Raw genomic sequence first — 14,463 nt, forward strand, 5'->3', positions numbered from 1 at the left:
TGTGCCATGAAATGCGGCAAAAATCGTTCAGGAATGGTTTGAGGAACATGACAAAGAGTTCAAGGTGTTGACTTGGGCTCCGAATTCCCCAGATCTCAATCCAATCAAGCATCTGTGGGATGTGCTGGAAAAACAATTCAGAGACATGGAGGCCCCACCTTGCAACTTACAGAACTTAAAGGATCTGCTGCTAACGTCTTGGTGCCAGAGACCTTCAGAGGTCTTGTGGAGTCTATGCCTCGAATGGTCAGAGCTGTATTGGTGGCACAAGTGGGACCTAGACAATATTAGACAGTTTGTTTTAATGTTGTGGTTCATCAGTGTAAATTGTTAATAAAAATGTATTTAGTATTTCCTTGTAGATGTGCATGTATTGCTTTATCTATTTAGATATTTATGTATGAAACTAAGAAAGCAATCTTTTTAATATTGTAAATACATGTATTGGTGTGCTTCCCTAACAACATTTGGTCATACATGCAGAAAAATAATATATAGAAATTGTATACAATGCACTTCAAGCTAATTTGAGAGACTATGTGCAAATTCCTTCACTTGCAGCCAAGTATTGAGCCACAAAACACCAGGATTTAGAAAATCCAAGTCCATGTTATTGAGATCTAAGAATTTGAAAAATCAAAATCAAAATTAACCCCAGGTCAGCTTACAAACGTCTACAGTCTTCAGTTGTTTTTATATAATATTTATTTTTGATTGGTCAAAAAGATTACAAGTAACAGTTCATAGATTGTAAGCTTGCGACCAGGGCCATCTTACCTCTCTGTCTGTATGTATTACCCAGTATTGTCTTATGAATGTTTGTTCCCAATTGTAAGGCGCTTACAAAATTTTCTGGTGCTATATAAATAAATGTTGATGATGATGATGATGATAGAAGCAATAACACAGAAAGCATCAAATGTTAAAGTCAAAATATTAGTGTATCCAAGTCCATAAAAAAGATAAACGTGGTAGAAAATGCAATATCAATAGTGAGTCAAGGAATCAAAATATATGTCCAACTCTTTTTTAAAGACAATTTAGTAGTAAACTAGGCAGGGACCCACTAGGGGAGAGGGAGGGAATACAGGACCAATAGGGGGGAGGGGTACAACCTCATAGCAACTCATAATAGAATACTGGTGACACTAGGGGTCAGATATACTGGGTATATGGCGTCAAAAAAGTTGAATAGGAAACCTTGAGGTTGGGAAGCTAATCCCTGCACATGGGTCAACTTTTGGGACAGAAGTGGAGGAGGATGGAGACTTGTTTTCTGTATGCAGCCAAGGAGCCCATACTTAGTTAAATTTACGTTTTCTATTGTAGCAAGTTATTTTTATCTGTAGCCAGTATATGGCATTTTACATTTGAAAGGGATTTTAGCTTCCAGAAATACTACTTGTCAGTTACATGGTTAGTCAATATCATTATATTATCGCTGTCATACTCATCGTGATTATTTTGCCAGTGTGGTGTGTGTCGGATTTGTAAGTGTCGATTACACGACTACCAACGGTTGTATTGAGGTCAGCAAGAATGAATGGGTCAGGGGTAAGCTTAGGTCTGGTTTCTAAATTTAGGAGTTTGATGGACAATTCCTTGATATTGGTGAGGGACTCCATTTTTTTCTGGAAAGCCATGGTGATCAGGTGTCCCCTCAGGACCACTGTATTAGCCGTCCAAAAAGTGGATGAGGATATATCAGGGAGGGTATTCTGTAAGATGGGTTCTGAGTTGGGATACAGTATCTTTGTTATGGAGGAGGAATTCACTGAGGCTCATGTCTTAGAGCAGGGACTAGAGATTAAGCTGGACAGGTCAATGGATATAGGGCATTATCATGCCAAATTAGTGGGTGGACATGAAACACTTTAAAATTTAGGCCTAAATCACAGCTGAGTATATCTATACAGGAGTAGTAGGTATATTCGTAAGCTGATAGCTGGGGAGTAGTAGGTATATTCGTGAGTTGATGGCACCCTCAGTCTCCAGTAATCATAAAGAAACTGAAATTTTATGATACTTAGGAGGAATTTCAATTTTTGGGGGTCCTATTTATCAGCTGGAGTGGCCACAGGGGTAGAATGGTCCAGTGTGTTGTTCAAAAAAGCATTAAATTCCCCAGCAACAAAAAGGTCCTATCTTCTAATTCAGAGAAATGTAGAGTCTGCAGTTTTAATGGAGATGTATCAGTTGCAACTAGAAAAAAGAAAGAGCACATGTCTCTACTTGTTAACCATTCAGGGAAGAAAACCAAAACAATGAGTAGGAAACGTGGGTTGTTACAGTGACATTGGAGGAAAGGTAACAGCCATGCTAAAGATGAAGTTACTAATGAGCCATATTAACTGCCTATAATGTAGGCTTTTCAATTTTTGGGAAACCAGGACATAACTCCTTTGGTACAATGTTGCTTGCTGAAGAACTCTCTATATTCCCATTGCATTCATTTTTCAAAACTAACCACATGCACCTGAGCTTGTAAATGTCAAGGATACAAAAACCTATAAAACGGAAAAGCATTAGAATGTCAACAGCAGCACAGGGTATTTGAGCTTAGCCTAGGGTGTCAATTTGTAAGTAAGTTTAAAGTGAGAGTATCTAGATCAACATGTTTGCAATCTAAGTGTTAATAACCAACACTGCAGATTATATATATCTGTCAAAGTGGTGCAGGAATATAGTGTTGGCATATAGCCAACATATTTACTTCTTTGGATTTCTTTGCATCTGTTTTTTTCTTTACCTTTTAATTATTTATTAGTAATTTTATGTGCTTATAACAAATAAATTACATACATTTGTCTTGAATGCATCACCATTGTGTTCTGCTTTCATTATTAGAATCATGGCATAAAATAGCAAATATATCTGTATGGAAGATGTATCCATTCAGTAATGACAGGCTTAATTTTCAATCCCAATGATAAGTCTGGGAATCAAGAGCAATAGCTTACCCGGAGCTGAGTAGATTACCACTTCAGATAATTAATCACCTTTTTACATTTCACTAGCCCAATTATTTATGCTGCTGAATCGTACACCCACACTGTATTTATAAGCTATATTACAGACAAGCTCTAAAGCACATCTGCCACAAGCTTGTTTTCCTCCACACCCAGTAAATATCATGCAAAGTACTTTCAGGATTAGACAAAATGAGACACCAGATGTTTCTTAGCCTGTAATCCATAAAAAAATTAAACAATATGTTCCCAATCAAAAGCAACATACAGTATATTGATGTATCCAAAGGATCAGCAAAATATCCCTTGTAAATTGGTGGAATATGAATGTACTAGATTGCTTTTTTCTACATCATGTGGATCAAAATGGGCAGCACGGTGGCTTAGTGGATAGCACTTCTGCCTCACAGCACTGGGGTCATGAGTTTGATTCCTGACCATGACCTTTTCTTTTTGGAGTTTGTATGTTCTCTTCGTGTTTGAGTGGGTTTCCTCCGGGTGCTTCAGTTTCCCCCACAATCCAAAAACATACTAGTAGGTTAAATTGACCCTAGTCTATTCCTGTGTGTGTGTGTGTGTGTGTGTGTGTGTGTGTTAGGGAATTAAGACTGTAAGCCCCAGTGGGGCAGGGACTGATGTGACTGAGTTCTCTGTACAATGCTGCGGAATTAATGTCGCTATATAAAAAAAATGATGATGGCGATGGTGAAAACTAAAATAATTTGTGTTGAAAGGGAATATTTTCCTGGACAGGGTTTGATGGTGCCACAGTGGGCACATTAATGTCACCTTGATGGAAGATACAAAGAGTAAGTTCAAAGTCATGTAAAGGTCTAGTGAGGCAAGTGAGTGGTTAAACTGATACCAAAAACTCAACTGCTGACTAGAGTGAAGCAGTGAAATCACTCATGTGTTAAATTTCATGCCAGAAATATCCTTCTGGAAGTTAATGTTAGTGAATAAATTAGAAGAGCACTGTAGTTAATATCAGACAACAACCCTACTGTATAAATATTCTTGCATGCCAGAAATGTATTGATCATAGTATAGCCCCTTTTGCAGTGGGCTGGTCATGGTGTAGGTGTTTTTCACAGCCACCTATCCTATGGTTTTCCACATTAGCTCAGTCCTTTCTTCCCGTTTGTCAGGCTCAGTGGAGGTAAGTGTAGTTCTTCCACATGCATAGTATAGTTTGGCACATGTATGGTGCTACAAATGTCAAGAAGAATGGGAAAAAGACCATCTTTCGATCAGTGAACAGAAAAACAATTATCTTTATTTAAACATTCTCCTTATTTTCTCTTCAGCACATGACTTAGTTGCATTGAACAGTAGCTGCAAATAAACAAATATCTCTGCTCAGGTCCTCCTGCTTGTAGGACAGTTGAAATAGTGAAATAATAAAATATTTAGCCTCCTCATTCCTGGACAGTCTTTAAGCAGTTGGAGTTGCAATAAACATCATCACATCAGCCTTGCCTCACAGGATCTCTCTTGCGGAACTATCTCATGCTCACTATTTCCAGGCTCTCCTCAGCTCTTAGCTAGGTGCAAACACTCTTCATGCAGACTGTTCTCTGCTGTCTCTGTGGTTAAAAACTGGAATCTGGAACTCAACTGAATGTGTGCTCCTCCCAGAGGCTATTTGTACATTGCTGCTCAGGAATCACCACTCAGCCATGCCCAAATGAGCCCGCCCACCACTCACGCACTTAATTTTTTCCAAATGTTGACTAATATTATAAACATAATTTGTCCTCATTTACATTTTTGATGAATCTCGCTATCACTTTTTAAGATGTGATATTTGCAGCCTTCTACCACTTATTAAATGAATTGAAAGCTACAAAGGGCAGCCATATTGAATGTGGAAGGAAAGCAACATGAGTCACATGTGCAATGTTTGGGCAATTTACAATTTACAAAACAATAAACCATTTGTAGTAAATAAGTTTGTGTTGCCCTCGTTAACATTAATTTGCTTAACATAAAGTTCAGTTACTACTATGTCAATGTCCAGAACTTATCCAGTGATTGTGCACATATCTTTACAATGACATATGCAATATTCCTTCCTCTAGATTGTAAGCTCTCAGGAGCAGGGCCATCTCTGCACCTTTTCCGTCAACCTTGTGTTTTTTTGTTCTATTTTTATGTATGACTTGTTTTATGTATGATTTGCTTTCTTGTATGATCTATGGTACCGACACAGCAGAGCTTTGTGATGCCTTACAAATAAAAATTGATGATGATATGCTTGCACTTCACTGCCAAAGAAGTAGTATCCTTTTAGGTGGGAAGGGAATCATATATAAATTTCCCACTACAAGTGCATGTAACATGTAAATATTACAATTTATTTTAATTTGCAAGAGTAGGCTCTCGGAAGACTCCAAGAAGTTATGAGAGAGACAGATACAGGATCCACTTTAATTGTGGTAACTGAACATATTGACCTGCACACTAGTACTATGCAAAACCTCATAATACTTTTCTCACCATATGTTTGTTAGTCTTTCTAGAGTTGTACAGCACATTGCAATAAACTATCTACCCAGGACCATCTTAACAGCATTATAGGCTCCCGGGCAAAGCAGTGCACTGGGGCCCTACCTACACAACCCCTCGCAGGAATAATAATGCTACATTATCAATAAAATTAACCTTACATTTATTGGTACTGTCAACAAAATCAGTGTTTCAACATTAAAAAAACATTCTGTACAGTAGAGATTAATGCACACAATATAACATGAGCCTTGACGTTCAAAAACAAGAAATTCAATATAAAAATGGTACTCAGTTGGTAAATCATACAGAAGGAGATGGCACAGTATGACATTACTATGAATTATTTATTATTAAACATGTGTTTAACACAAACGTTCTAATAAAGAGGTATTGAAGGTTCTGAATAAATCTCCCAGAATAATATACTGACAATTTGACAAGTCTATGGGTCCCCTGTTCTCGTGGGGCTCCCGGGCAACTGCCCAATGTGCCCATGTGTTAAGATGGATCTGGATCTACCTCTTTCCAGATTATACATTATGCAGAACATAATGGTTTGAAATAGCCAAATATATTTTATTTTACATGATTCTATCTTCAACTAAAGAGGCTGTGTGGTTTCAGTCCTCCTGGCTTCCAGTAATGGTGGGTTCCACTTGCACATGGGGGAGAACTCAATTTCTGTCAGTTCCTACTTATTTGCACCTTGAGCAATAGGGAACTTAAATGACAAAAAGAGGATATAAGCACTGCATGACAGTATATTAGCACTATCAGAACCTAAAGTGGAACAGTGGCAGAACTACCGGTCTGGGCTTTACTGTGCATTCATCTTAGCTGTACATTTACAAAAGATGCTCTTTTGAGGCTAGAACACCATCTCTGGGGCATGTGGAGGTACTATAGTCTGCAGTTATTTTATACAGATTATTTTAAACACAAACAGAATACAGTAGAACACAATTTGATAGGATAGGATAAGGATAGAAATATACGAATGGACAATGTTATTTGGTAGCACATTACCAAACCTTAAATAGGCTTTTAATCAAGCTGGTCTTTAACCTTACTTTACCAATAACAGTGTACATAGCATCCCACCAGTAGTATAAGAATGGCCCTTCATGGTCACAATTCAAAGTGAATAGAGGTCAACTTTGTGTCACAGAGACATGGATCATAGCCAAAAACAATAGGTAAAATTTTAAAGGTAACAAGAGTGTTACAGGATGTAGATCTAGGACTGCCCAAAAGGTTTGCCCGATTTAGCGCAAGGCAGTATCGACTTGGCAGATCCCTAACCGCAGGTCGCGGTCCTCTCAGAAGGTAACGGGCTGCTGAAGAGGTCCTGTGGATCTGAGAAGCACCTATGAATCAGGAAGACAGCGGAGTAACAGGTTTTGAAGCAGCAGCTGCCAAAGAGTCCTATGGAGCTGAGAAGTACCAATGAATCAGGAACACAGTAGAGTAAGATGTTCTGCAGCGGCTGCTGAAGAGGTCTGTGGAGCTGATTGCTGTACAATGTAATAAGGCACTGGAGACTGCACAACAGGATACCAAGAGAGAACAGGAGCCAGGACTCGGACACGTCTAATCAGGAGGAGAGACCTGAAGATCTCACACCCTTCTATTGCAGGAGGTGCCTTTTATAGTGGATCTGCAGCTGATTGGTCTCAGAGCATGAATGAATATACCAGGTCAGCGCATGCGCAGAACCCGGCAAGATGGCGGTCGCACCGGAGGGCTGCGGCGGGGAGACTGAGGTAAGTGAGCACCTGTCTGATTAGTGGGTCTGAATGGTGACAGTCTTTTGCAAAACACAAAATTCTGAAGAGGTGCATTGTGCAAAACTGTAAAAGATCGACCTCCTACCACTTTTAAACCACCTTACATTACATTAACAAAGAAATACCAGTTCTTCACCTATAAAGTGCTCAGTTTATGTTTTCTATCCCTTAGCTTAATCAATAGTGAGTGAGGGGACATCAATACTGTCTTTATTACATGTACCACTTTACCTGAAGCTTAGTTTCACATTGGGCTATGTGCGCCTTTGCCAAAGTTCAACCTAACGGCACAAGATGCATCTGTCACGGTTACAAACAGAAGTACAGCTAGGAGTCTTGAATATGGTGAAAACACTCTGTTTATTTGCAGACAAGTATAAATAACAGGTAGTCAGAGTCAGGAGTAGTGGTAATTACCAGGTGCAGGCTGATGCAGGAAATAATATAAATGTCCAGAAACAAGCAGGTACACAGCTAATGCAGGGAAGCAGGGGTATGAACAGATTCCAGGCAGCATGAACCAGATGAGCAAGGCAGGAGGAAGAATCCACAGGTAACACAGGATATGACATCAGAATAGGACAACAATAACCAGCCATGTGTGCTGGGGAGGAACAGGTATATGTATGGGAAATGAGGACACACCCAGGTGCATGGGATGATTGGAAAACGGGTTAACCCCTAATGCAACATAAAAGGCACAATAGCAGCACCTCTGGTGATCAGAGGTACTGCTGCAATATATGAAAAGAAACACACAAAATGAACAAATAGTAAAGTCCAAATGTCCAGGAGGCAGGGACTGCCATGCAAAGCAGTATACTGTAAACAGATCGTTACAGCATCCCATTAAAAGCATACAATGAGATCCAATCTCCACCTGCTGAGAGCTGCTACAAAGACTAAGTACTATTGCGGTATGGAAAAAAAGGTTAATTACTAAAATGTTTCTTTTTTTAATATCCCACAACTGCCTTTATGTACAGCAATATACGGAATAAGTACATTTTGCACAGAAATATGGGTGGACTTTAATAAATCAACAGCATTCTGAAAAGCTGCCAGTTTAGCACAAAGATACACCTTACCAATCATAACTTCCATAAACAAAGGGATAATATTTTATGGAATTAAAAATGTCTAAATTCGTCGGAATCATAGTCCACAATAGGGGGCCCGGCAGAAAAGTCCTCGTCCATGGGCGGAAAGGCAAAGGAGACCATGCCAGCTGCCAGTTCAAGCACTGCAGAACCACCTCTCTTCTTACGTCCTCCTCTCTTACGGGACTTCTTCGGAATTGGGGCCTGAGCCAACTGGGTGGAGCACAAAGGTAGTTCTCGGACTGTAGTGCTGGGTAGTGTTGCTGAAAGCACAGGTGACCCACAAGATGGCACTGCAGGGGTTGGAGAAAACTTTTTGATTACTTCCTCAACAAACAGTTGCAAGTCCGATAGGACAGAATGATCCGTTTCAATAAATGGGTTTGCCCATTCCAAAGCTTCCCCTCTAAAATACAAAATTAGGAACAGTACCTGTCTCTTAGGGTTGTTAACAAGCTCAGGTATGGAGGGAATATAAGAAGCAGCAAATCTCAGAAGGGCACCAAGTTGGGAAATGTGCCCCTCAAAGAAAGGCAACAGCTCAGGCTTGGCACTCTCCGCAAAGGATGACTTGCACTTGGCAGCAGGCCCGGACTGGGCGGCAGACTTGGCAGTAGGCCCGGACTGTGCGACAGACTTGGCAGGAGGCCCGGACTGGGCGCCAGACATGGCAGCAGGCTTGACAGGAGACCCGGACTGGGCGGCAGGCTTGGCAGCAGGCTTGACCAGACACAGTGGCAGCAGGCTCACGACCGGACACAGTGGCAGCAGGCTCACGACCGGACACAGTGGCAGCAGGCTCACGACCAGACACAGTGGCAGCAGGCTCACGACCGGACACAGTGGCAGCAGGCTCACGACCGGACACAGTGGCAGCAGGCTCACGACCGGACACAGTGGCAGGTGACTCAGGACCGGACACAGTGACAGGAGACTCAGGACCGGACACAGTGGCAGGAGACTCAGGACCGGACACAGTGGCAGGAGACTCAGGACCGGACACAGTAGCAGAAGACTCTGAGCAAGAGGCAGAGGCTGGCACCTCGCAACAGGAGACAGAGGCTGGCACCTCGCAACAGGAGACAGAGGCTGGCACCTCGCAACAGGAGACAGAGGCTGGCACCTCGCAACAGGAGACAGAGGCTGGCACCTCGCAACAGGAGACAGAGGGAGTTGGTGCCTCAGGACAGGCGGCTGAAGCTGGCGCCTCAGGACAGGCGGCTGGAGCTGGAGCCTCAGGACAGGCGGCTGGAGCAGGCACCTCAGGACAGGCGGCTGGAACTGGCGCCTCAGGACAGGCGGCTGGAGCTGGCGCCTCAGGACAGGCGGCTGGAGCTGGCAGATTGGGTCTCTTCCCAGAGAACAGAAATGGTGGAGCATAAACAAATTTGGAATGCAGAGAGGAAACAACAGGAGATGGTTCAGTAAGCTGACGTGGTCTACGGATAGGACAGTCCTGCAAGAAATGTGCATTGCTGGCACAGTAGAGACACAACTTGTTTGCTATTCTGCGTTGTCGCTCCTCTTCGGTCAGATGCGGGCGTGGACCACCTGTGAACTGGGAATTAGTTACCCCATAGTTCTTACTAAACAGCAAATTTGTAGAAGCACAATTAAGAGCTGCTGTTTGCACAGGTTCAGCAGCAGTAAAGGTGTATTGAGACAGACCAGCAGCTTCTGTATTAGGAGAGACATAATCAGACAGTCTCCTGAGAGGGTCCACAAGTAAAGCAGAAAATCTAGCTAGCTGAGAACGTAGCAAGATAATGTCCATCTGTAAAGTTTGTAGCAGTGGCAATTCTAAGATTGGTGAAACAGACATGTTGCAAAAACCAAATGAAAAAACAATTGCAGAAAGAGGTCCCAGAATAAATATCTTCCACACGACTCCTAAGCTGTTTTTGCTTTTGGGCTGGTTATACTGTCACGGTTCAAATACAAATGCAGCTCAGGAGCCAAGAATGAAGTGAAAACACACAAAGTTTATTGCTGAATATACAGGAACATGCAGGAATAAATATCGGGTAGATGGCTGATGAAGGTAAGTGGTAATATGGAGAGATCCAGGCAGCATGAAACCATAAGCACAGCAGAGGAAAGGAACAACAGGATGGGACAACAATAACCAGCAATGTGTGCTGGGAGTGACAGGTATATATAAGGGAAATGAGAACACACCCAGGTGCATGAGCTAATTGGAGAACGGGTTAACCCCTAATGCAAACATGAAAGGCACGATAGCAGCACCTCCGGTGTTTAGAGGTACTGCTGCAAATACACACTAATAAAGTCAAATATTCCAGGAGGCAGGAGCTGCCAGGCAAAGCAGTATGCACAGCAAGGGGCTTGCAGGCAGATCCTGACACCCTGCAATCCCACTTGGAGAAAATGTGCATCTGCTGCTCACCTGAGTGGTCTCAGTACAGATATGCCATGAGCACTTTGTCAAAATTAGTTGTAGCTTTCTCATCCAACCCCAGCAGATTGAATGTTTCACACTGTCTTAAGATCTCCAGTAGCCTTTATACAGTGGTAGCCAGTAGCAATATGAGTGATGGAGGTCCCAGGGAAGAGACTACAACCTAACAGTTGCATAGAGGGGTTAAACTGAAAGAACTTTCCATCTGAACTTTCAAATGAATGTAAGGAAAGCTGCTTCTGGCTACTTCAAACTATAAGCAATACATCTTTGCACACCCTAGGACACAAAGTCACATAAAAAAGTTATATATGATATCACTGCAAAAAAAGAATTAAATGAACAAAAATGAAAATGGAAAATATAACATAAATCTCCAAGACTGACAACATAGCTATATTCCACTAATGGTTAATGCTCTATATTACATTTAAACTTTTACTAAAGTATATTACACTTCTTTATGAACTTAACTCATCTAGGTCCATTTATCTAACATTGAAATAGACTGTTCAAAAAAGTAAATTTTGCTGGCTTATATTATGTAAAGCAGTGCAGGGGTATAATTATTGTTGAATTATTGCATTGCATACATCATTTCTTCTTTTACAAGTTTTTTTTAATAAAAAGAAACAGCCATTTTTAAGGATAGGTATTATCTGCTCTTATACTGTGCAAGTTATCATTTAAGTCAAGGATAGTTAGCATAGAGGGCCATGTCTGTAAACAGTGTAATAGAATGATCATGTCCAGTGGTAAGATCATGCTTGGTAGGCAAAGTGTCCTTTATAAAGAGTACAGCAGAATGGTGTTATGATCATGTCCATTGGTCGCATGATGTTAGGTAGCTGTATTGCTCAACATTTTCATAGAGCGTAACAGAGTTTCATTATGATCATGTGCAGTGTTGAGCAACTTTGGTGTCCTATGTCACACAATACATACATATTTACTCTACCTATATATACATGTATGGCTAAGAAGATCAAGAAGCTCTACCCTTCTCCCGATGTCTTCACCTGCTTCTTTGCATTCTGCATTTCTGCAGTAAACTGTGTTTAACCCTTTCACTGCTGAGGCTCTTTTACCAAACCTGTCCTTAGTTTATTTTAGTGCTTTTTGGGTTCGTCACAGTTCAACATTAATGTTAGTTCTTGTTTTTTCAGAAGACTATGTAGTTTCCAAAATACAATAGGTCGCTTTATAACACTGAGGACAAGTAGCACTCCTTTGTATGGAGCCTTGCTTACATAAACCCTGGCTGGTGACTCCCCAGGTTCTCCTTACCTACAGCTTCATCACTTATACCTTTCTTCTATGTGTTCAATATGTCATTGCATTACGAACACGTAAAAAATCAGATTCTCGTATTCATTTATTTAGTACATTCTACAAAATGACAGCTAGAATCTAATTGGTTGCTATAGGCAACATCTCCACTTTTTAAACCCGCAGTTTACTAAATATACCCCCTAGGCTCCAACCCAAGGTTGTGGTCAAAATGGTGCACTTCCTACATTACAGGAAACTCAAAGTTCTGACATATGTCAAGTGGAAGCAACCAGCACTTTGCATGTCTCCATATGGGTTATAATTTTTGCACGCAAGTGTTCATGCACATCAGAACAAATCAACCTACACTTTCTTTAAAACGTGGCGACAGGCAACCAGTATGTTGTCAGTTTGTTGAGCTTTTGATCCTTAATCCAGGGTTCCTGATTTTTCTACTGTTTACTTGTTTATAATATTTGCTTGATGTGACGTCTCTACTGACTCTTACCACCTGGCACTGTCTGACTACTCTTCTAGCTCTCAACCCCTGGCTGCACTCCTGACTAATCTTATGTTTGCTCCACTAACTACCTACTCTTGGAATATTCCTGTGCAGGTAATTAAGTTTACAAACTTAGGCCAGGTACAAACCGAAATTTTTTTCGACCGACATGTTATCTCAAACGATTGTACCTACGACTGAAAGTCCGATCAGTCTGATGATTCATGCACACACACTGCCATGATTTACCTTCAGATTTGTGCTCTTCATCTGGTCCTTCATCTGGTCCACTAGTCTTCAGAGACTTACAGAACAATATTCATTCATTCATTATTGTCACATTGTCACACTGATTAAAACCGCCTTGTTATAACCATCCACATGTCCTAACGAATTTCGCTAAATTCTGTGACTCTGAAACAAAACATTCTGTCTCAGAACGAACAAATGAATTATTCCTTCTACAGCACTCTCTACATTTATTCACCGGGACATTTATCGCTAGCATCGGCTGAAAAGAGCACGACTCTGTAAACTCTATGGAGATCGTAAGCATGAGTGCATACACACTGCATGATCGGTCGGTGATTGGTTGTAAAATATTAAACAGTATGACCAACCAAATGAGCTGACAATCGACACTTTGGAACGACTCTCAACCATCGTGTCACTATACACACTAACCCGAATTCCGCATGAACGGTCGTATGTCGGCTGACTTGCCCGATTATTGGATGAAAATGCTCCAGTGTGTACCTAGTGTTATGTGCGTTTTATCGCTAACCAATATCGATTGTCGAACCTCGATTTGTGTTTCCAAAGCACAAAGATTTATTCGCAATAAGTGGAAAAATATCCTCAAGCGAAGTAATAGTAAATACAGCCGTTACTTATCGCAGGCGCTCTGGATCCAGTGCAGTCATTCAATCCTGAAGTCTGGGGACAAGATGTCTGCACTCTGGATCACAAGCTGCTGCTTATATACACAATCAAATACAGTAATACAATGAAGATGGTATAGCTTGCATCTATTGGTCCGGGTCTCAGGAATGTCCAAGGGGTCGTCAATCATTGGCTGGTTCATCCTAAGGAATCCAAAGGAGGGGGTCATCTCTGCAGGGGGTATGCTCTGCTCTTCCCGCCCGGATTCCTTAGTCTTAAGTAGTTCATAATTTCCTATCATTCATAACTTGCGTATGCACTCTGCGATTCCCTCGCAGAGTGAACCAAACAGTAGGATATGTAATAAGGTTCATTATGATACCACTCATGATGTTATTCCTTTAACCCATTCCGTGTATTTCACTAATATGCATGTAACTCTGATATATCATATAAATACTACTATATTTCGACATAACTGACTATGTGTTGCAACTACCATTAATGTGTACTATTTTATAAGTATGCGTGTTTGTGCGAATGTACGGTAAAAGACCGATTACTGTTGCTGCCACGTGTAGTGGATGCGTACGCCCTTTCACGCCGTAGCGTGCCCTTGTACGTCATAGCGTACCGTACGCATCTTTTCAGACAAAGACAACCAAGTTTGCTAGACTTTAATTGAAATGACTTTATCCAATTTGCTGACTTCGACAGTTCCACCCTTTGATAGTGTAATAAACTATCACCCAATCACCGTTTCAAGTTCAGGATTATACAATACTTCTTCACAGACCATGATCTCAGTATCTGGTACCACCCTTTCAGTCTCTTTCTCAGTGTTACTCCCATGAGACCGTTTTCCACACTTCAACACAGTAGGAACACATTTGACAACTAAACCAATTGCTAAGATGACACCCAGTATAAGGAGAAGGAGCTTACCTACACTCGCAATCATTTCCTGTACCCACTCCCCCAGACCGGAGAACCATTTTGCTGGGTTCAACCATGAGAACCA

Source organism: Mixophyes fleayi, chromosome 1 (genome assembly GCF_038048845.1).
Source record: "Mixophyes fleayi isolate aMixFle1 chromosome 1, aMixFle1.hap1, whole genome shotgun sequence".
Lineage (NCBI taxonomy): Eukaryota > Metazoa > Chordata > Amphibia > Anura > Limnodynastidae > Mixophyes > Mixophyes fleayi.